The 23,658-nt window shown below is 38.1% G+C and overlaps 10 non-coding genes across 10 annotated transcripts; all 10 read right to left on the bottom strand.

The window, feature by feature from the left end:
* Nucleotides 1-18,073: 18,073 nt before the first annotated feature.
* Nucleotides 18,074-18,147, bottom strand: TRNAN-AUU (transfer RNA asparagine (anticodon AUU)). The gene has a single exon. It is a non-coding gene; the product is annotated as a tRNA-Asn (tRNA).
* Nucleotides 18,148-18,731: 584 nt separating this feature from the next.
* On the bottom strand, nt 18,732-18,895 carry LOC134930964 (U1 spliceosomal RNA). Its single transcript, XR_010178859.1, has one exon. It is a non-coding gene; the product is annotated as a U1 spliceosomal RNA (small nuclear RNA).
* Nucleotides 18,896-19,566: 671 nt separating this feature from the next.
* LOC134931010 (U1 spliceosomal RNA) lies at nt 19,567-19,729 on the bottom strand. The gene has a single exon (XR_010178899.1). It is a non-coding gene; the product is annotated as a U1 spliceosomal RNA (small nuclear RNA).
* Nucleotides 19,730-19,881: 152 nt separating this feature from the next.
* Nucleotides 19,882-20,045, bottom strand: LOC134930957 (U1 spliceosomal RNA). The gene has a single exon (XR_010178853.1). It is a non-coding gene; the product is annotated as a U1 spliceosomal RNA (small nuclear RNA).
* Nucleotides 20,046-20,716: 671 nt separating this feature from the next.
* On the bottom strand, nt 20,717-20,879 carry LOC134931149 (U1 spliceosomal RNA). Its single transcript, XR_010179000.1, has one exon. It is a non-coding gene; the product is annotated as a U1 spliceosomal RNA (small nuclear RNA).
* Nucleotides 20,880-21,031: 152 nt separating this feature from the next.
* LOC134930940 (U1 spliceosomal RNA) lies at nt 21,032-21,195 on the bottom strand. Its single transcript, XR_010178838.1, has one exon. It is a non-coding gene; the product is annotated as a U1 spliceosomal RNA (small nuclear RNA).
* Nucleotides 21,196-21,866: 671 nt separating this feature from the next.
* LOC134931045 (U1 spliceosomal RNA) lies at nt 21,867-22,029 on the bottom strand. Its single transcript, XR_010178921.1, has one exon. It is a non-coding gene; the product is annotated as a U1 spliceosomal RNA (small nuclear RNA).
* A 152-nt stretch (nt 22,030-22,181) lies between these two features.
* On the bottom strand, nt 22,182-22,345 carry LOC134930971 (U1 spliceosomal RNA). Its single transcript, XR_010178865.1, has one exon. It is a non-coding gene; the product is annotated as a U1 spliceosomal RNA (small nuclear RNA).
* A 670-nt stretch (nt 22,346-23,015) lies between these two features.
* Nucleotides 23,016-23,178, bottom strand: LOC134931047 (U1 spliceosomal RNA). Its single transcript, XR_010178923.1, has one exon. It is a non-coding gene; the product is annotated as a U1 spliceosomal RNA (small nuclear RNA).
* A 152-nt stretch (nt 23,179-23,330) lies between these two features.
* On the bottom strand, nt 23,331-23,494 carry LOC134930844 (U1 spliceosomal RNA). Its single transcript, XR_010178752.1, has one exon. It is a non-coding gene; the product is annotated as a U1 spliceosomal RNA (small nuclear RNA).
* Between the last annotated feature and the right edge of the window lie 164 nt (nt 23,495-23,658).

Raw genomic sequence — 23,658 nt, 5'->3', positions numbered from 1 at the left:
ATCTTCACCCTTAAATAAAGATTTTCTTAATTCCTTACCTGTGTGCTAATTAGATATCACCTTGTTTTCACATTAAACAGACTTCCACATGAGAAAGCAGCAAGGATGCAGTGGCGTTAATGTTTCCTGGTGTCAACCCGTATTATTTCAGTAGACATTGAAATGAGGATGCATCTTGCTGCCTTTCCAATGAAGCAAGTTTAATTTAGTAATAGGTGAAAAACCATCCCTACAAAGGTGTTAATCAGAGACTTGGCTTTGTGGACACTTTTCAGAGAACAAATTTGTTAGCATAAAAATAAAGCCAGAAAATGAAGAGCTGTTTAATCACTCAATTGGATTTTTTTTGCCAGCATATTTCTTTTTCTCTGCAACCCACTGCTAAATTGTGCTTCCTAGCTGTTTTTATAAAATCACTGAATCAAATCTAACTCTGATTACATCAGAGAAGGCCAGGTACCCTACACCATAACAGGGGGTTTGAAATTTTGACTTGTCTACTTAAAGATCACCAAAATTTGATAACAAAGTCAATTACGTCCCTGGGTGGGATTGAACCACCAACCTTCTGGTTAATAGCCGTACACACTAACTGATTGCGCCACAGAGACACTTTGCGAACGTCCATACTGACAAAGGCTAATAAGCATTCATCTAAAACGTTTCCTAGAAAAACTTTAAAAAGTCAATAATCTGGAGAGTTTTTGTAAGATGTTTCTTCCATCCACCAACGAAGAAACACATTGGTACTTTCCCATGATGAGTGAGTGCTTCATGATCTCTTGCACTTACATGTGCAGCAGAGTACTGCAATGGAAGCATGCTGGGCCCATAACCCAGAGGTAGGCAGATTGAAACTATCCTCTGCTATATGCATTTTTTTTGTTAATTAAAGTAATCCAAAACTGGGATTGATATTTTGGCTCTTTTATTTTTACTTAAAGTACAATAACTTTTACCATTTTAATTTGTTTTAATAGTATATTGACAGTATTGTTTTCTTTCAAAAATCCACTTAATTTTCTTTACCCTATTATTAAAATGGTAATTGACAAAAACAAACTACATTGTCACCAGAAGAGCAATACAAAATGTACAAGTGATATGTTAAAATCATCTTTCCAGCTTGAATTTCAATGATGCATTGGGGCAACAATTTTGTGAGAAATATCTTCACCCTTAAATAAAGATTTTCTTAATTCCTTACCTGTGTGCTAATTAGATATCACCTTGTTTTCACATTAAACAGACTTCCACATGAGAAAGCAGCAAGGATGCTGTGGCTTTAATGTTTCCTGGTGTCAACCTGTATTATTTCAGTAGACATTGAAATGAGGATGCATCTTGCTGCCTTTCCAATGAAGCAAGTTTAATTTAGTAATAGGTGAAAAACCATCCTTACAAAGGAGTTAATCAGAGACTTGGCTTTGTGGACACTTTTCAGAGAACAAATTTGTTAGCATAAACATAAAGCCAGAAAATGAAGAGCTGTTTAATCACTCAATAGGATTTTTCTGCCAGCATTTTTCTTTTTCTCTGCAACCCACTGCTAAATTGTACTTCCTATCTGTTTTTTTTTATAAAATCACTTAATAAAATCTAACTCTGATTACATCAGAGAAGGCCAGGTACCCTACACCATAAGAGGGGGTTTGAAATTTCGACTTGACTACTTAAAGATCACCAAAATCTGATCACAAGGTCAATTACGTCCCTGGGTGGGATTGAACCACCAACCTTCTGCTTAGTAGCCAAACACACTAACTGATTGCGCCACAGAGACACTTTGCAAAAGGGCGTACTGACAAAGGCTAATAAGCATTCATCTAGAACGTTTCCTAGAAAAACTATAAAAACTCAATAATCTGGAGAGTTTTTGTAAGATGTTTCTTAAATCAACCAACGAAGAAACACATTGGTACTTTCCCATGATGAGTGAGTGCTTCATGATCTCTTGCACTTACATGTGCAGCAGAGTACTGCAATGGAAGCATGCTGGGCCCATAACCCAGAGGTAGGCAGATTGAAACTATCCTCTGCTATATGCATTTTTTTTAATTAAAGTAATCCAAAACTGAGATTGATATTTTAGCTCTTTTAATTTTACTTAAAGTACAATAACTTTTACCATTTTAATTTGTTTTAATAGTATATTGACAGTATTGTTTTCTTTCAAAAATCCACTTAATTTTCTTTACCCTATTATTAAAATGGTAATTGACAAAAACAAACTACATTGTCACCAGAAGAGCAATACAAAATGTACAAGTGATATATTAAAATCATCTTTCCAGCTTGAATTTCAATGATGCATTGGGGCAACGATTTTGTGAGAAACATCTTCACCCTTAAATAAAGATTTTCTTAATTCCTTACCTGTGTGCTAATTAGATATCACCTTGTTTTCACATTAAACAGACTTCCACATGAGAAAGCAGCAAGGATGCAGTGGCGTTAATGTTTCCTGGTGTCAACCCGTATTATTTCAGTAGACATTGAAATGAGGATGCATCTTGCTGCCTTTCCAATGAAGCAAGTTTAATTTAGTAATAGGTGAAAAACCATCCCTACAAAGGTGTTAATCAGAGACTTGGCTTTGTGGACACTTTTCAGAGAACAAATTTGTTAGCATAAAAATAAAGCCAGAAAATGAAGAGCTGTTTAATCACTCAATTGGATTTTTTTTGCCAGCATATTTCTTTTTCTCTGCAACCCACTGCTAAATTGTGCTTCCTAGCTGTTTTTATAAAATCACTGAATCAAATCTAACTCTGATTACATCAGAGAAGGCCAGGTACCCTACACCATAACAGGGGGTTTGAAATTTTGACTTGTCTACTTAAAGATCACCAAAATTTGTTAACAAAGTCAATTACGTCCCTGGGTGGGATTGAACCACCAACCTTCTGGTTAATAGCCGTACACACTAACTGATTGCGCCACAGAGACACTTTGCGAAAGTCCATACTGACAAAGGCTAATAAGCATTCATCTAAAACGTTTCCTAGAAAAACTTTAAAAAGTCAATAATCTGGAGAGTTTTTGTAAAATGTTTCTTCCATCAACCAACAAAGAAACACATTGGCACTTTCCCATGATGAGTGAGTGCTTCAGGATCTCTTGCACTTACATGTGCAGCAGAGTACTGCAATGGAAGCATGCTGGGCCCATAACCCAGAGGTAGGCAGATTGAAACTATCCTCTGCTATATGCATTTTTTTTAATTAAAGTAATCCAAAACTGAGATTGATATTTTAGCTCTTTTAATTTTACTTAAAGTACAATAACTTTTACCATTTTAATTTGTTTTAATAGTATATTGACAGTATTGTTTTCTTTCAAAAATCCACTTAATTTTCTTTACCCTATTATTAAAATGGTAATTGACAAAAACAAACTACATTGTCACCAGAAGAGCAATACAAAATGTACAAGTGATATATTAAAATCATCTTTCCAGCTTGAATTTCAATGATGCATTGGGGCAACAATTTTGTGAGAAACATCTTCACCCTTAAATAAAGATTTTCTTAATTCCTTACCTGTGTGCTAATTAGATATCACCTTGTTTTCACATTAAACAGACTTCCACATGAGAAAGCAGCAAGGATGCAGTGGCGTTAATGTTTCCTGGTGTCAACCTGTATTATTTCAGTAGACATTGAAATGAGGATGCATCTTGCTGCCTTTCCAATGAAGCAAGTTTAATTTAGTAATAGGTGAAAAACCATCCTTACAAAGGTGTTAATCAGAGACTTGGCTTTGTGGACACTTTTCAGAGAACAAATTTGTTAGCATAAACATAAAGCCAGAAAATGAAGAGCTGTTTAATCACTCAATAGGATTTTTCTGCCAGCATTTTTCTTTTTCTCTGCAACCCACTGCTAAATTGTACTTCCTATCTGTTTTTTTTTATAAAATCACTTAATAAAATCTAACTCTGATTACATCAGAGAAGGCCAGGTACCCTACACCATAAGAGGAGGTTTGAAATTTTGACTTGACTACTTAAAGATCACCAAAATCTGATCACAAGGTCAATTACGTCCCTGGGTGGGATTGAACCACCAACCTTCTGCTTAGTAGCCAAACACACTAACTGATTGCGCCACAGAGACACTTTGCAAAAGTGTGTACTGACAAAGGCTAATAAGCATTCATCTAGAACGTTTCCTAGAAAAACTTTAAAAACTCAATAATCTGGAGAGTTTTTGTAAGATGTTTCTTAAATCAACCAACGAAGAAACACATTGGTACTTTCCCATGATGAGTGAGTGCTTCAGGATCTCTTGCACTTACATGTGCAGCAGAGTACTGCAATGGAAGCATGCTGGGCCCATAACCCAGAGGTAGGCAGATTGAAACTATCCTCTGCTATATGCATTTTTTTTAATTAAAGTAATCCAAAACTGAGATTGATATTTGAGCTCTTTTAATTTTACTTAAAGTACAATAACTTTTACCATTTTAATTTGTTTTAATAGTATATTGACAGTATTGTTTTCTTTCAAAAATCCACTTAATTTTCTTTACCCTATTATTAAAATGGTAATTGACAAAAACAAACTACATTGTCACCAGAAGAGCAATACAAAATGTACAAGTGATATATTAAAATCATCTTTCCAGCTTGAATTTCAATGATGCATTGGGGCAACGATTTTGTGAGAAACATCTTCACCCTTAAATAAAGATTTTCTTAATTCCTTACCTGTGTGCTAATTAGATATCACCTTGTTTTCACATTAAACAGACTTCCACATGAGAAAGCAGCAAGGATGCAGTGGCGTTAATGTTTCCTGGTGTCAACCTGTATTATTTCAGTAGACATTGAAATGAGGATGCATCTTGCTGCCTTTCCAATGAAGCAAGTTTAATTTAGTAATAGGTGAAAAACCATCCTTACAAAGGTGTTAATCAGAGACTTGGCTTTGTGGACACTTTTCAGAGAACAAATTTGTTAGCATAAACATAAAGCCAGAAAATGAAGAGCTGTTTAATCACTCAATAGGATTTTTCTGCCAGCATTTTTCTTTTTCTCTGCAACCCACTGCTAAATTGTACTTCCTATCTGTTTTTTTTTATAAAATCACTTAATAAAATCTAACTCTGATTACATCAGAGAAGGCCAGGTACCCTACACCATAAGAGGAGGTTTGAAATTTTGACTTGACTACTTAAAGATCACCAAAATCTGATCACAAGGTCAATTACGTCCCTGGGTGGGATTGAACCACCAACCTTCTGCTTAGTAGCCAAACACACTAACTGATTGCGCCACAGAGACACTTTGCAAAAGTGCGTACTGACAAAGGCTAATAAGCATTCATCTAGAACGTTTCCTAGAAAAACTTTAAAAACTCAATAATCTGGAGAGTTTTTGTAAGATGTTTCTTAAATCAACCAACGAAGAAACACATTGGTACTTTCCCATGATGAGTGAGTGCTTCAGGATCTCTTGCACTTACATGTGCAGCAGAGTACTGCAATGGAAGCATGCTGGGCCCATAACCCAGAGGTAGGCAGATTGAAACTATCCTCTGCTATATGCATTTTTTTTAATTAAAGTAATCCAAAACTGAGATTGATATTTTAGCTCTTTTAATTTTACTTAAAGTACAATAACTTTTACCATTTTAATTTGTTTTAATAGTATATTGACAGTATTGTTTTCTTTCAAAAATCCACTTAATTTTCTTTACCCTATTATTAAAATGGTAATTGACAAAAACAAACTACATTGTCACCAGAAGAGCAATACAAAATGTACAAGTGATATATTAAAATCATCTTTCCAGCTTGAATTTCAATGATGCATTGGGGCAACGATTTTGTGAGAAACATCTTCACCCTTAAATAAAGATTTTCTTAATTCCTTACCTGTGTGCTAATTAGATATCACCTTGTTTTCACATTAAACAGACTTCCACATGAGAAAGCAGCAAGGATGCAGTGGCGTTAATGTTTCCTGGTGTCAACCTGTATTATTTCAGTAGACATTGAAATGAGGATGCATCTTGCTGCCTTTCCAATGAAGCAAGTTTAATTTAGTAATAGGTGAAAAACCATCCCTACAAAGGTGTTAATCAGAAACTTGGCTTTGTGGACACTTTTCAGAGAACAACTTTGTTAGCATAAAAGTAAAGCAAGAAAATGAAGAGCTGTTTAATCACTCAATTGGATTTTTTTTGCCAGCATATTTCTTTTTCTCTGCAACCCACTGCTAAATAGTGGTTCCTAGCTGTTTTTATAAAATAACTGAATCAAATCTAACTCTGATTACATCAGAGAAGGCCAGGTACCCTACACCATAAGAGGGGGTTTGAAATTTTGACTTGTCTACTTAAAGATCACCAAAATCTGATCACAAGGTCAATTACGTCCTTGGGTGGAATTGAACCACCAACCTTTTGGTTAATAGCCGAACACACTAACTGATTGCGCTACAGAGACACTTTGCAAAAAGTACATACTGACAAAGGCTAATAAGCATTCATCTAGAACGTTTCCTAGAAAAACTTTAAAAAGTCAATAATCTGGAGAGTTTTTGTAAAATGTTTCTTCCATCAACCAACGAAGAAACACATTGGCACTTTCCCATGATGAGTGAGTGCTTCAGGATCTCTTGCACTTACATGTGCAGCAGAGTACTGCAATGGAAGCATGCTGGGCCCATAACCCAGAGGTAGGCAGATTGAAACTATCCTCTGCTATATGCATTTTTTTTAATTAAAGTAATCCAAAACTGAGATTGATATTTTAGCTCTTTTAATTTTACTTAAAGTACAATAACTTTTACCATTTTAATTTGTTTTAATAGTATATTGACAGTATTGTTTTCTTTCAAAAATCCACTTAATTTTCTTTACCCTATTATTAAAATGGTAATTGACAAAAACAAACTACATTGTCACCAGAAGAGCAATACAAAATGTACAAGTGATATATTAAAATCATCTTTCCAGCTTGAATTTCAATGATGCATTGGGGCAACAATTTTGTGAGAAACATCTTCACCCTTAAATAAAGATTTTCTTAATTCCTTACCTGTGTGCTAATTAGATATCACCTTGTTTTCACATTAAACAGACTTCCACGTGAGAAAGCAGCAAGGATGCAGTGGCGTTAATGTTTCCTGGTGTCAACCTGTATTATTTCAGTAGACATTGAAATGAGGATGCATCTTGCTGCCTTTCCAATGAAGCAAGTTTAATTTAGTAATAGGTGAAAAACCATCCTTACAAAGGTGTTAATCAGAGACTTGGCTTTGTGGACACTTTTCAGAGAACAAATTTGTTAGCATAAACATAAAGCCAGAAAATGAAGAGCTGTTTAATCACTCAATAGGATTTTTCTGCCAGCATTTTTCTTTTTCTCTGCAACCCACTGCTAAATTGTACTTCCTATCTTTTTTTTTTTATAAAATCACTTAATAAAATCTAACTCTGATTACATCAGAGAAGGCCAGGTACCCTACACCATAAGAGGGGGTTTGAAATTTTGACTTGACTACTTAAAGATCACCAAAATCTGATCACAAGGTCAATTACGTCCCTTGGTGGGATTGAACCACCAACCTTTTGCTTAGTAGCCAAACACACTAACTGATTGCGCCACAGAGACACTTTGCAAAAGTGCGTACTGACAAAGGCTAATAAGCATTCATCTAGAACGTTTCCTAGAAAAACTTTAAAAACTCAATAATCTGGAGAGTTTTTGTAAGATGTTTCTTAAATCAACCAACGAAGAAACACATTGGTACTTTCCCATGATGAGTGAGTGCTTCAGGATCTCTTGCACTTACATGTGCAGCAGAGTACTGCAATGGAAGCATGCTGGGCCCATAACCCAGAGGTAGGCAGATTAAAACTATCCTCTGCTATATGCATTTTTTTTTGTTAATTAAAGTAATCCAAAACTGGGATTGATATTTTTGCTCTTTTATTTTTCATTAAAGTACAATAACTTTTACCATTTTAATTTGTTTTAATAGTATATTGAAAGTATTGTTTTCTTTCAAAAATCCACTTAATTTTCTTTACCCTATTATTAAAATGGTAATTGACAAAAACAAACTACATTGTCACCAGAAGAGCAATACAAAATGTACAAGTGATATATTAAAATCATCTTTCCAGCTTGAATTTCAATGATGCATTGGGGCAACGATTTTGTGAGAAACATTTTCACCCTTAAATAAAGATTTTCTTAATTCCTTACCTGTGTGCTAATTAGATATCACCTTGTTTTCACATTAAACAGACTTCCACATGAGAAAGCAGCAAGGATGCAGTGGCGTTAATGTTTCCTGGTGTCAACCTGTATTATTTCAGTAGACATTGAAATGAGGATGCATCTTGCTGCCTTTCCAATGAAGCAAGTTTAATTTAGTAATAGGTGAAAAACCATCCCTACAAAGGTGTTAATCAGAGACTTGGCTTTGTGGACACTTTTCAGAGAACAAATTTGTTAGCATAAAAATAAAGCCAGAAAATTAAGAGCTGTTTAATCACTCAATTGGATTTTTTTTGCCAGCATATTTCTTTTTCTCTGCAACCCACTGCTAAATTGTGCTTCCTAGCTGTTTTTAAAAAATCACTGAATCAAATCTAACTCTGATTACATCAGAGAAGGCCAGGTACCCTACACCATAACAGGGGGTTTGAAATTTTGACTTGTCTACTTAAAGATCACCAAAATCTGATAACAAGGTCAATTACGTCCCTTGGTGGGATTGAACCACCAACCTTTTGGTTAATAGCCGTACACACTAACTGATTGCGCCACAGAGACACTTTGCAAAAGTCCATACTGACAAAGGCTAATAAGCATTCATCTAAAACGTTTCCTAGAAAAACTTTAAAAAGTCAATAATCTGGAGAGTTTTTGTAAGATGTTTCTTCCATCCACCAACGAAGAAACACATTGGTACTTTCCCATGATGAGTGAGTGCTTCATGATCTCTTGCACTTACATGTGCAGCAGAGTACTGCAATGGAAGCATGCTGGGCCCATAACCTAGAGGTAGGCAGATTAAAACTATCCTCTGCTATATGCATTTTTTTTTGTTAATTAAAGTAATCCAAAACTGGGATTGATATTTTTGCTCTTTTATTTTTCATTAAAGTACAATAACTTTTACCATATTAATTTGTTTTAATAGTATATTGAAAGTATTGTTTTCTTTCAAAAATCCACTTAATTTTCTTTACCCTATTATTAAAATGGTAATTGACAAAAACAAACTACATTGTCACCAGAAGAGCAATACAAAATGTACAAGTGATATATTAAAATCATCTTTCCAGCTTGAATTTCAATGATGCATTGGGGCAACGATTTTGTGAGAAACATTTTCACCCTTAAATAAAGATTTTCTTAATTCCTTACCTGTGTGCTAATTAGATATCACCTTGTTTTCACATTAAACAGACTTCCACATGAGAAAGCAGCAAGGATGCAGTGGCGTTTATGTTTCCTGGTGTCAACCTGTATTATTTCAGTAGACATTGAAATGAGGATGCATCTTGCTGCCTTTCCAATGAAGCAAGTTTAATTTAGTAATAGGTGAAAAACCATCCCTACAAAGGTGTTAATCAGAGACTTGGCTTTGTGGACACTTTTCAGAGAACAAATTTGTTAGCATAAAAATAAAGCCAGAAAATGAAGAGCTGTTTAATCACTCAATTGGATTTTTTTTGCCAGCATATTTCTTTTTCTCTGCAACCCACTGCTAAATTGTGCTTCCTAGCTGTTTTTATAAAATCACTGAATCAAATCTAACTCTGATTACATCAGAGAAGGCCAGGTACCCTACACCATAACAGGGGATTTGAAATTTTGACTTGTCTACTTAAAGATCACCAAAATCTGATAACAAGGTCAATTACGTCCCTTGGTGGGAAAGAACCACCAACCTTTTGGTTAATAGCCATACACACTAACTGATTGCGCCACAGAGACACTTTGCAAAAGTCCATACTGACAAAGGCTAATAAGCATTCATCTAAAACGTTTCCTAGAAAAACTTTAAAAAGTCAATAATCTGGAGAGTTTTTGTAAGATGTTTCTTCAATCAACCAACGAAGAAACACATTGGTACTTTCCCATGATGAGTGAGTGCTTCAGGATCTCTTGCACTTACATGTGCAGCAGAGTACTGCAATGGTAGCATGCTGGGCCCATAACCCAGAGGTAGGCAGATTGAAACTATCCTCTGCTATATGCATTTTTTTTAATTAAAGTAATCCAAAACTGAGATTGATATTTTAGCTCTTTTAATTTTACTTAAAGTACAATAACTTTTACCATTTTAATTTGTTTTAATAGTATATTGACAGTATTGTTTTCTTTCAAAAATCCACTTAATTTTCTTTACCCTATTATTAAAATGGTAATTGACAAAAACAAACTACATTGTCACCAGAAGAGCAATACAAAATGTACAAGTGATATATTAAAATCATCTTTCCAGCTTGAATTTCAATGATGCATTGGGGCAACGATTTTGTGAGAAACATCTTCACCCTTAAATAAAGATTTTCTTAATTCCTTACCTGTGTGCTAATTAGATATCACCTTGTTTTCACATTAAACAGACTTCCACATGAGAAAGCAGCAAGGATGCAGTGGCGTTAATGTTTCCTGGTGTCAACCTGTATTATTTCAGTAGACATTGAAATGAGGATGCATCTTGCTGCCTTTCCAATGAAGCAAGTTTAATTTAGTAATAGGTGAAAAAACATCCCTACAAAGGTGTTAATCAGAAACTTGGCTTTGTGGACACTTTTCAGAGAACAACTTTGTTAGCATAAAAGTAAAGCCAGAAAATGAAGAGCTGTTTAATCACTCAATTGGATTTTTTTTGCCAGCATATTTCTTTTTCTCTGCAACCCACTGCTAAATTGTGGTTCCTAGCTGTTTTTATAAAATAACTGAATCAAATCTAACTCTGATTACATCAGAGAAGGCCAGGTACCCTACACCATAACAGGGGGTTTGAAATTTTGACTTGTCTACTTAAAGATCACCAAAATCTGATAACAAGGTCAATTACGTCCCTTGGTGGGATTGAACCACCAACCTTTTGGTTAATAGCCGTACACACTAACTGATTGCGCCACAGAGACACTTTGCAAAAGTGCGTACTGACAAAGGCTAATAAGCATTCATCTAAAACGTTTCCTAGAAAAACTTTAAAAAGTCAATAATCTGGAGAGTTTTTGTAAGATGTTTCTTCCATCAACCAACGAAGAAACACATTGGTACTTTCCCATGATGAGTGAGTGCTTCAGGATCTCTTGCACTTACATGTGCAGCAGAGTACTGCAATGGAAGCATGCTGGGCCCATAACCCAGAGGTAGGCAGATTGAAACTATCCTCTGCTATATGCATTTTTTTTTGTTAATTAAAGTAATCCAAAACTGGGATTGATATTTTGGCTCTTTTATTTTTACTTAAAGTACAATAACTTTTACCATTTTAATTTGTTTTAATAGTATATTGACAGTATTGTTTTCTTTCAAAAATCCACTTAATTTTCTTTACCCTATTATTAAAATGGTAATTGACAAAAACAAACTACATTGTCACCAGAAGAGCAATATAAAATGTACAAGTGATATATTAAAATCATCTTTCCAGCTTGAATTTCAATGATGCATTGGGGCAACAATTTTGTGAGAAACATCTTCACCCTTAAATAAAGATTTTCTTAATTCCTTACCTGTGTGCTAATTAGATATCACCTTGTTTTCACATTAAACAGACTTCCACATGAGAAAGCAGCAAGGATGCAGTGGCGTTAATGTTTCCTGGTGTCAACCTGTATTATTTCAGTAGACATTGAAATGAGGATGCATCTTGCTGCCTTTCCAATGAAGCAAGTTTAATTTAGTAATAGGTGAAAAACCATCCTTACAAAGGTGTTAATCAGAGACTTGGCTTTGTGGACACTTTTCAGAGAACAAATTTGTTAGCATAAACATAAAGCCAGAAAATGAAGAGCTGTTTAATCACTCAATAGGATTTTTCTGCCAGCATTTTTCTTTTTCTCTGCAACCCACTGCTAAATTGTACTTCCTATCTGTTTTTTTTTTATAAAATCACTTAATAAAATCTAACTCTGATTACATCAGAGAAGGCCAGGTACCCTACACCATAAGAGGGGGTTTGAAATTTTGACTTGACTACTTAAAGATCACCAAAATCTGATCACAAGGTCAATTACGTCCCTGGGTGGGATTGAACCACCAACCTTCTGCTTAGTAGCCAAACACACTAACTGATTGCGCCACAGAGACACTTTGCAAAAGTGCGTACTGACAAAGGCTAATAAGCATTCATCTAGAACGTTTCCTAGAAAAACTTTAAAAACTCAATAATCTGGAGAGTTTTTGTAAGATGTTTCTTAAATCAACCAACGAAGAAACACATTGGTACTTTCCCATGATGAGTGAGTGCTTCAGGATCTCTTGCACTTACATGTGCAGCAGAGTACTGCAATGGAAGCATGCTGGGCCCATAACCCAGAGGTAGGCAGATTGAAACTATCCTCTGCTATATGCATTTTTTTTAATTAAAGTAATCCAAAACTGAGATTGATATTTTAGCTCTTTTAATTTTACTTAAAGTACAATAACTTTTACCATTTTAATTTGTTTTAATAGTATATTGACAGTATTGTTTTCTTTCAAAAATCCACTTAATTTTCTTTACCCTATTATTAAAATGGTAATTGACAAAAACAAACTACATTGTCACCAGAAGAGCAATACAAAATGTACAAGTGATATATTAAAATCATCTTTCCAGCTGGAATTTCAATGATGCATTGGGGCAACGATTTTGTGAGAAACATCTTCACCCTTAAATAAAGATTTTCTTAATTCCTTACCTGTGTGCTAATTAGATATCACCTTGTTTTCACATTAAACAGACTTCCACATGAGAAAGCAGCAAGGATGCAGTGGCGTTAATGTTTCCTGGTGTCAACCTGTATTATTTCAGTAGACATTGAAATGAGGATGCATCTTGCTGCCTTTCCAATGAAGCAAGTTTAATTTAGTAATAGGTGAAAAACCATCCCTACAAAGGTGTTAATCAGAAACTTGGCTTTGTGGACACTTTTCAGAGAACAACTTTGTTAGCATAAAAGTAAAGCCAGAAAATGAAGAGCTGTTTAATCACTCAATTGGATTTTTTTTGCCAGCATATTTCTTTTTCTCTGCAACCCACTGCTAAATTGTGGTTCCTAGCTGTTTTTATAAAATAACTGAATCAAATCTAACTCTGATTACATCAGAGAAGGCCAGGTACCCTACACCATAAGAGGGGGTTTGAAATTTTGACTTGTCTACTTAAAGATCACCAAAATCTGATCACAAGGTCAATTACGTCCCTGGGTGGGATTGAACCACCAACCTTTTGGTTAATAGCCGAACACACTAACCGATTGCGCTACAGAGACACTTTGCAAAAAGTACATACTGACAAAGGCTAATAAGCATTCATCTAGAACGTTTCCTAGAAAAACTTTAAAAAGTCAATAATCTGGAGAGTTTTTGTAAAATGTTTCTTCCATCAACCAACGAAGAAACACATTGGCACTTTTCCATGATGAGTGAGTGCTTCAGGATCTCTTGCACTTACATGTGCAGCAGAGTACTGCAATAGAAGCATGCTGGGCCCATAACCCAGAGGTAGGCAGATTGAAACTATCCTCTGCTATATGCATTTTTTTTTGTTAATTAAAGTAATCCAAAACTGGGATTGATATTTTGGCTCTTTTATTTTCACTTAAAGTACAATAACTTTTACCATTTTAATTTGTTTTATTAGTATATTGACAGTATTGTTTTCTTTCAAAAATCCACTTAATTTTCTTTACCCTATTATTAAAATGGTAATTGACAAAAACAAACTACATTGTCACCAGAAGAGCAATACAAAATGTACAAGTGATATATTAAAATCATCTTTCCAGCTTGAATTTCAATGATGCATTGGGGAAACGATTTTGTTAGCAACATCTTCACCCTTAAATAAAGATTTTCTTAATTCCTTACCTGTGTGCTAATTAGATATCACCTTGTTTTCACATTAAACAGACTTCCACATGAGAAAGCAGCAAGGATGCAGTGGCGTTAATGTTTCCTGGTGTCAACCCGTATTATTTCAGTAGACATTGTAATGAGGATGCATCTTGCTGCCTTTCCAATGAAGCAAGTTTAATTTAGTAATAGGTGAAAAACCATCCCTACAAAGGTGTTAATCAGAGACTTGGCTTTGTGGACACTTTTCAGAGAACAAATTTGTTAGCATAAAAATAAAGCCAGAAAATGAAGAGCTGTTTAATCACTCAATTGGATTTTTTTTGCCAGCATATTTCTTTTTCTCTGCAACCCACTGCTAAATTGTGCTTCCTAGCTGTTTTTATAAAATCACTGAATCAAATCTAACTCTGATTACATCAGAGAAGGCCAGGTACCCTACACCATAAGAGGGGGTTTGAAATTTTGACTTGTCTACTTAAAGATCACCAAAATCTGATCACAAGGTCAATTACATCCCTGGGTGGGATTGAACCACCAACCTTTTGGTTAATAGCCGAACACACTAACCGATTGCGCTACAGAGACACTTTGCAAAAAGTACATACTGACAAAGGCTAATAAGCATTCATCTAGAACGTTTCCTAGAAAAACTTTAAAAAGTCAATAATCTGGAGAGTTTTTGTAAAATGTTTCTTCCATCAACCAACGAAGAAACACATTGGCACTTTCCCATGATGAGTGAGTGCTTCAGGATCTCTTGCACTTACATGTGCAGCAGAGTACTGCAATGGAAGCATGCTGGGCCCATAACCCAGAGGTAGGCAGATTGAAACTATCCTCTGCTATATGCATTTTTTTTGTTAATTAAAGTAATCCAAAACTGGGATTGATATTTTGGCTCTTTTATTTTCACTTAAAGTACAATAACTTTTACCATTTTAATTTGTTTTATTAGTATATTGACAGTATTGTTTTCTTTCAAAAATCCACTTAATTTTCTTTACCCTATTATTAAAATGGTAATTGACAAAAACAAACTACATTGTCACCAGAAGAGCAATACAAAATGTACAAGTGATATATTAAAATCATCTTTCCAGCTTGAATTTCAATGATGCATTGGGGAAACGATTTTGTTAGCAACATCTTCACCCTTAAATAAAGATTTTCTTAATTCCTTACCTGTGTGCTAATTAGATATCACCTTGTTTTCACATTAAACAGACTTCCACATGAGAAAGCAGCAAGGATGCAGTGGCGTTAATGTTTCCTGGTGTCAACCCGTATTATTTCAGTAGACATTGAAATGAGGATGCATCTTGCTGCCTTTCCAATGAAGCAAGTTTAATTTAGTAATAGGTGAAAAACCATCCCTACAAAGGTGTTAATCAGAGACTTGGCTTTGTGGACATTTTTCAGAGAACAAATTTGTTAGCATAAAAATAAAGCCAGAAAATGAAGAGCTGTTTAATCACTCAATTGGATTTTTTTTGCCAGCATATTTCTTTTTCTCTGCAACCCACTGCTAAATTGTGCTTCCTAGCTGTTTTTATAAAATCACTGAATCAAATCTAACTCTGATTACATCAGAGAAGGCCAGGTACCCTACACCATAACAGGGGGTTTGAAATTTTGACTTGTCTACCTAAAGATTACCATAATTTGATAACAAAGTCAATTACGTCCCTGGGTGGGATTGAACCACCAACCTTTTGGTTAATAGCCGTACACACTAACTGATTGCGCCACAGAGACACTTTGCAAAAGTCCATACTGACAAAGGCTAATAAGCATTCATCTAAAACGTTTCCTAGAAAAACTTTAAAAAGTCAATAATCTGGAGAGTTTTTGTAAGATGTTTCTTCCATCCACCAACGAAGAAACACATTGGTACTTTCCCATGATGAGTGAGTGCTTCATGATCTCTTGCACTTACATGTGCAGCAGAGTACTGCAATGGAAGCATGCTGGGCCCATAACCCAGAGGTAGGCAGATTAAAACTATCCTCTGCTATATGCATTTTTTTTGTTAATTAAAGTAATCCAAAACTGGGATTGATATTTTTGCTCTTTTATTTTTCATTAAAGTACAATAACTTTTACCATTTTAATTTGTTTTAATAGTATTTTGAAAGTATTGTTTTCTTTCAAAAATCCACTTAATTTTCTTTACCCTATTATTAAAATGGTAATTGACAAAAACAAACTACATTGTCACCAGAAGAGCAATACAAAATGTACAAGTGATATATTAAAATCATCTTTCCAGCTTGAATTTCAATGATGCATTGGGGCAACGATTTTGTGAGAAACATTTTCACCCTTAAATAAAGATTTTCTTAATTCCTTACCTGTGTGCTAATTAGATATCACCTTGTTTTCACATTAAACAGACTTCCACATGAGAAAGCAGCAAGGATGCAGTGGCGTTAATGTTTCCTGGTGTCAACCTGTATTATTTCAGTAGACATTGAAATGAGGATGCATCTTGCTGCCTTTCCAATGAAGCAAGTTTAATTTAGTAATAGGTGAAAAACCATCCCTACAAAGGTGTTAATCAGAGACTTGGCTTTGTGGACACTTTTCAGAGAACAAATTTGTTAGCATAAAAATAAAGCCAGAAAATGAAGAGCTGTTTAATCACTCAATTGGATTTTTTTTGCCAGCATATTTCTTTTTCTCTGCAACCCACTGCTAAATTGTGCTTCCTAGCTGTTTTTATAAAATCACTGAATCAAATCTAACTCTGATTACATCAGAGAAGGCCAGGTACCCTACACCATAACAGGGGGTTTGAAATTTTGACTTGTCTACTTAAAGATCACCAAAATCTGATAACAAGGTCAATTACGTCCCTTGGTGGGATTGAACCACCAACCTTTTGGTTAATAGCCGTACACACTAACTGATTGCGCCACAGAGACACTTTGCGAAAGTCCATACTGACAAAGGCTAATAAGCATTCATCTAGAACGTTTCATAGAAAAACTTTAAAAAGTCAATAATCTGGAGAGTTTTTGTAAGAATTTTCTTAAATCAACCAACGAAGAAACACATTGGTACTTTCCCATGATGAGTGAGTGCTTCAGGATCTCTTGCACTTACATGTGCAGCAGAGTACTGCAATGGAAGCATGCTGGGCCCATTACCCAGAGGTAGGCAGATTGAAACTATCCTCTGCTATATGCATTTTTTTTGTTAATTAAAGTAATCCAAAACTGGGATTGATATGTTAGCTCTTTTATTTTTACTTAAAGTACAATAACTTTTACCATTTTAATTTGTTTTAATAGTATATTGACAGTATTGTTTTCTTTCAAAAATCCACTTAATTTTCTTTACCCTATTATTAAAATGGTAATTGACAAAAACAAACTACAATGTCACCAGAAGAGCAATACAAAATGTACAAGTGATATATTAAAATCATCTTTCCAGCTTGAATTTCAATGATGCATTGGGGCAACGATTTTGTGAGAAACATCTTCACCCTTAAATAAAGATTTTCTTAATTCCTTACCTGTGTGCTAATTAGATATCACCTTGTTTTCACATTAAACAGACTTCCACATGAGAAAGCAGCAAGGATGCATTGGCGTTAATGTTTCCTGGTGTCAACCCGTATTATTTCAGTAGACATTGAAATGAGGATGCATCTTGCTGCCTTTCCAATGAAGCAAGTTTAATTTAGTAATAGGTGAAAAACCATCCTTACAAAGGTGTTAATCAGAGACTTGGCTTTGTGGACACTTTTTAGAGAACAAATTTGTTAGCATAAAAATAAAGCCAGAAAATGAAGAGCTGTTTAATCACTCAATTGGATTTTTTTGCCAGCATATTTCTTTTTCTCTGCAACCCACTGCTAAATTGTGCTTCCTAGCTGTTTTTATAAAATCACTGAATTAAATCTAACTCTGATTACATCAGAGAAGGCCAGGTACCCTATACCATAAAAGGGGGTTTGAAATTTTGACTTGTCTACTTAAAGATCACCAAAATCTGATCACAAGGTCAATTACGTCCCTGGGTGGGATTGAACCACCAACCTTTTGGTTAATAGCCAAACACACTAACCGATTGCGCTACAGAGACACTTTGCAAAAAGTACATACTGACAAAGGCTAATAAGCATTCATCTAGAACGTTTCCTAGAAAAACTTTAAAAAGTCAATAATCTGGAGAGTTTTTGTAAAATGTTTCTTCCATCAACCAACGAAGAAACACATTGGCACTTTCCCATGATGAGTGAGTGCTTCAGGATCTCTTGCACTTACATGTGAAGCAGAGTACTGCAATGGAAGCATGCTGGGCCCATAACCCAGAGGTAGGCAGATTGAAACTATCCTCTGCTATATGCATTTTTTTTAATTAAAGTAATCCAAAACTGAGATTGATATTTTAGCTCTTTTAATTTTACTTAAAGTACAATAACTTTTACCATTTTAATTTGTTTTAATAGTATATTGACAGTATTGCTTTCTTTCAAAAATCCACTTAATAGTATCTCACCTGGCAGGTAAGTAGGAGTTGGGCTAGAGCTGGGGAGGGTCGCTGCTCGGGCACCCCCCTGTCAAGTGAAGGAGATCCAACTGAGGCAGCACAAGGGAACTCTCGAAAGAGGAACAAGACTAGAGGAAGATCTGAGACAAAGAAATCTGACTTTTACAAGAGCTGACCAGAAGAAAGCACAAACACAGTCCCCAACTACCACAAATAATGTAGTTGAGTTTCCCACATTTGGGGAAATCACAGGGGTCAGCATACCCAGAATGCAATGCATGAACCTCACCCTGGGAGAACAATCTTCATGACCATGGTATCTCCTATGCAAAATAAGTATGATTTGGGGTAGGACTGGGGAGGGCCGCTGCTCAGGCACATCTCTGTCAAGTAAAGGAGATTCAACTGAGGCAGCACAAGGGAACTCTCATCTGGGGACAACAACTGCAGGGAGAACACATATTTTCAGATGAACATGGGAGGGCAGAAGGCTGCCTAATACTGAAGCACCCCCAAACAACAAACCAAATGCAACAACTAGTGCAAGCATTCCTGGGGGAAGGCCTGCAGCAGATGGATTTGCATATGGTGATGTCATCCAAGCAGTGGGTCAAAGTTGGCTTCAATACTCGTCTGCATATGAAAAGAAAAAAGGGATGTGCAGGGCATGGCGGCCTTTTGTGGCGCTTGGATGACCCCTAATTCGCATTAAACATCTCCACCCTCCTTCGGTGTGGCGCTCATGTTGGCTATGCCCCAGCCCCTGAAGCATTCAAGCTGATTTCTTGCAGCAGCTGGGCACTGAAACAGCTCCAGAGCTGCTCTGTAAAGCATGTAAAAGGGTGTGGGTCCTGCAGCACTACCTGTAGTATGCATTGTGCGTTGGAAGGCACAAAGTAAGCAGACGGGAGAGGTCAGGATAGTGCGCAAGGGCATAGAAGGGAGCGGCTCAAGAAAAGAGAAGTGGAAACAGACAGCAAATTATGCTGGAGAGAGACCTGAGACAAAGAGATCTGAATTATACGAGAGCCGACCAGGGGAAACACAAATTATGCAGTCAAGTTTCCCACATTTGGGGAAATCGCAGGAGCAGCACACCCAGAGTGCAATGGGTGAGCCTTGCCCTGGGAGAAGCACCTTCCTGATCATAGTATCTCACCTGGCAGGTAAGTAGGAGTTGGGCTAGAGCTGGGGAGGGTCGCTGCTCGGGCACCCCCCTGTCAAGTGAAGGATATCCAACTGAGGCAGCACAAGGGAACTATCGAAAGAAGAACAAGGCTAGAGGAAGATCTGAGACAAAGAAATCTGACTTTTACCAGAGCTGACCAGAAGAAAGCACAAACACAGTCCCCCACTACCACAAATAATGCAGTCAAGTTTCCCACATTTGGGGAAATCACAGGGGTCAGCATACCCAGAATGCAATGAATGAACCTCACCCTGGGAGAGCAATCTTCATGACCATGGTATCTCCTATGCAAAATAAGTATGATTTGGGATAGGGCTGGGGAGGGCCACTGCTCAGGCACATCTCTGTCAAGTAAAGGAGATTCAACTGAGGCAGCACAAGGGAACTCTCATCTGGGGACAACAACTGCAGAGAGAACACATATTTTCAGATGAACATGGGAGGGCAGAAGGCTGCCTAATACTGAAGCACCCCCAAACAACAAACCAAATGAAACAACTAGTGCAAGCATTCCTGGGGGAAGGCCTGCAGCAGATGGATTTGCATATGGTGATGTCATCCAAGCAGTGGGTCAAAGTTGGCTTCAACCCTCGTCTGCATATGAAAAGAAAAAAGGGATGTGCAGGGCATGGCGGCCTTTTGTGGTGCTTGGATGACCCCTAATTCGCATTAAACATCTCCACCCTCCTTCGGTGTGGCGCTCATGTTGGCTATGCCCCAGACCCTGAAGCATTCAAGCTGATTTCTTGCAGCAGCTGGGCACTGTAACAGCTCCAGAGCTGCTCTGTAAAGCATGTAAAAGGGTGTGGGTCCTGCAGCACTACCTGTAGTATGCATTGTGCGTTGGAAGGCACAAAGTAAGCAGACGGGAGAGGTCAGGATAGTGCGCAAGGGCATAGAAGGGAGCGGCTCAAGAAAAGAGAAGTGGAAACAGACAGCAAACTAGGCTGGAGAGAGACCTGAGACAAAGAGATCTGAATTATACGAGAGCTGACCAGAGGAAACACAAATTATGCAGTCAAGTGTCCCACATTTGGGGAAATCACAGGAGCAGCACACCCAGAGTGCAATGGGTGAGCCTTGCCCTGGGAGATGCACTTTCCTGATCATAGTATCTCACCTGGCAGGTAAGTAGGAGTGGGGCTAGAGCTGGGGAGGGTCGCTGCTCGGGCACCACCCTGTCAAGTGAAGGAGATCCAACTGAGGCAGCACAAGGGAACTCTCGAAAGAAGAACAAGGCTAGAGGAAGATCTGAGACAAAGAAATCTGACTTTTACCAGAGCTGACCAGAGGAAAGCACAAACACAGTCCCCCACTACCACAAATAATGCAGTCGAGTTTCCCACATTTGGGGAAATCACAGGGGTCAGCATACCCAGAATGCAATGACTGAACCTCATCCTGGGAGAACAATCTTCATGACCATGGTATCTCCTATGCAAAATAAGTTTGATTTGGGATAGGGCTGGGGAGGGCCGCTGCTCAGGCACATCTCTGTCAAGTAAAGGAGATTCAACTGAGGCAGCACAAGGGAACTCTCATCTGGGGACAACAACTCCAGGGAGAACACATATTTTCAGATGAACATGGGAGGGCAGAAGGTTGCCTAATACTGAAGCACCCCCAAACAACAAACCAAATGCTACAACTAGTACAAGCATTCCTGGGGGAAGGTCTGCAGAAGACGGATTTGCATATGGTGATGTCATCCAAGCAGTGGGCCAAAGTTGGCTGGAACCCTCATCTGCATATGAAAAGAGAAAAGGGGTATGCAGGGCATGGCGGCCTTTTGCGGCGCTTGGATGACCCCTAGTTCGCATTAAACACCTCCACCCTCCTTCGGTGTGGGGCTCATGTTGGCTATACCCCAGCCCCTGAAGCATTCAAGCTGATTTCTTGCAGCAGCTGGGCACTGTAACAGCTCCAGAGCTGCTCTGTAAGGTAAGTAAAAGGGTGTGGGCCCTGCAGCACTACCTGTAGTTCACATTGTGCGTTGGAAGGCACAAATTAAGCAGACGGGAGAAGTCAGGATAGTGCGCAAGGGCATAGAAGGGAGCGGCTCAAGAAAAGAGAAGTGGAAACAGACAGCAAACTAGGCTGGAGAGAGACCTGAGACAAAGAGATCTGAATTATACGAGAGCCGACCAGGGGAAACACAAAATATGCAGTCAAGTTTCCCACATTTGGGGAAATCGCAGGAGCAGCACACCCAGAGTGCAATGGGTGAGCCTTGCCCTGGGAGAAGCACCTTCATGATCATAGTATCTCACCTGGCAGGTAAGTAGGAGTTGGGCTAGAGCTGGGGAGGGTCGCTGCTCGGGCACCCCCCTGTCAAGTGAAGGAGATCCAACTGAGGCAGCACAAGGAAACTCTCGAAAGAAGAACAAGGCTAGAGGAAGATCTGAGACAAATAAATCTGACTTTTACCAGAGCTGACCAGAGGAAAGAACAAACACAGTCCCCCACTACCACAAATAATGCAGTCGAGTTTCCCACATTTGGGGAAATCATAGGGGTCAGCATACCCAGAATGCAATGAATGAACCTCACCCTGGGAGAACAATCTTCATGACCATGGTATCTGCTATGCAAAATAAGTGTGATTTGGGATAGGGCTGGGGAGGGCCGCTGCTCAGGCACATCTCTGTCAAGTAAAGGAGATTCAACTGAGGCAGCACAAGGGAACTCTCATCTGGGGAATACAGCTGCAGGGAGAACACATATTTTCAGATGAACATGGGAGGGCAGAAGGCTACCTAATACTGAAGCACCCCCAAACAACAAACCAAATGCAACAACTAGTGCAAGCATTCCTGGGGGAAGGCCTGCAGCAGATGGATTTGCATATGGTGATGTCATCCAAGCAGTGGGTCAAAGTTGGCTTCAACCCTCGTCTGCATATGAAAAGAGAAAAGGGGCGTACAGGACATGGCAGCCTTTTGCAGCGCTTGGATGACCCCTAGTTCGCATTAAACACCTCCACCCTCCTTCGGTGTGGGGCTCATGTTGGCTATGCCCCAGCCCCTGAAGCATTCAAGCTGATTTCTTGCAGCAGCTGGGCACTGTAACAGTTCCAGAGCTGCTCTGTAAGGCAAATTAAAGGGTGTGGGACCTGCAGCACTACCTGTAGTTCGCATTGTGCGTTGGAAGACACAAAGTAAGCAGACGGGAGAAGTCAGGATAGTGCGCAAGGGCATAGAAGGGAACGGCTCAAAAAAGAGAAGTGGAAACAGACAGCAAACTAGGCTGGAGAGAGACCTGAGACAAAGAGATCTGAATTATACGAGAGCCGACCAGAGGAAACACAAATTATGCAGTCAAGTGTCCCACATTTGGGGAAATCACAGGAGCAGCACACCCAGAGTGCAATGGGTGAGCCTTGCCCTGGGAGAAGCACCTTCCTGATCATAGTATCTCACCTGGCAGGTAAGTAGGAGTGGGGCTAGAGCTGGGGAGGGTCGCTGCTCGGGCACCCGCCTGTCAAGTGAAGGAGATCCAACTGAGGCAGCACAAGGGAACTCTCGAAAGAAGAACAAGGCTAGAGGAAGATCTGAGATAAAGAAATCTGACTTTTACCAGAGCTGACCAGAGGAAAGCACAAACACAGTCCCCCACTACCACAAATAATGCAGTCGAGTTTCCCACATTTGGGGAAATCACAGGGATCAGCATACCCAGAATGCAATGAATGAACCTCACCCTGGGAGAACAATCTTCATGACCATGGTATCTCCTATGCAAAATAAGTATGATTTGGGATAGGGCTGGGGAGGGCCACTGCTCAGGCACATCTCTGTCAAGTAAAGGAGATTCAACTGAGGCAGCACAAGGGAACTCTCATCTGGGGACAACAACTGCAGGGAGAACACATATTTTCAGATGAACATGGGAGGGCAGAAGGCTGCCTAATACTG

This window comes from Pseudophryne corroboree, chromosome 5 (assembly GCF_028390025.1).
Source record: "Pseudophryne corroboree isolate aPseCor3 chromosome 5, aPseCor3.hap2, whole genome shotgun sequence".
Lineage (NCBI taxonomy): Eukaryota > Metazoa > Chordata > Amphibia > Anura > Myobatrachidae > Pseudophryne > Pseudophryne corroboree.
Note: the sequence above shows the minus strand (reverse complement) of the source record. Positions and strands in the feature narration are given on the sequence as shown.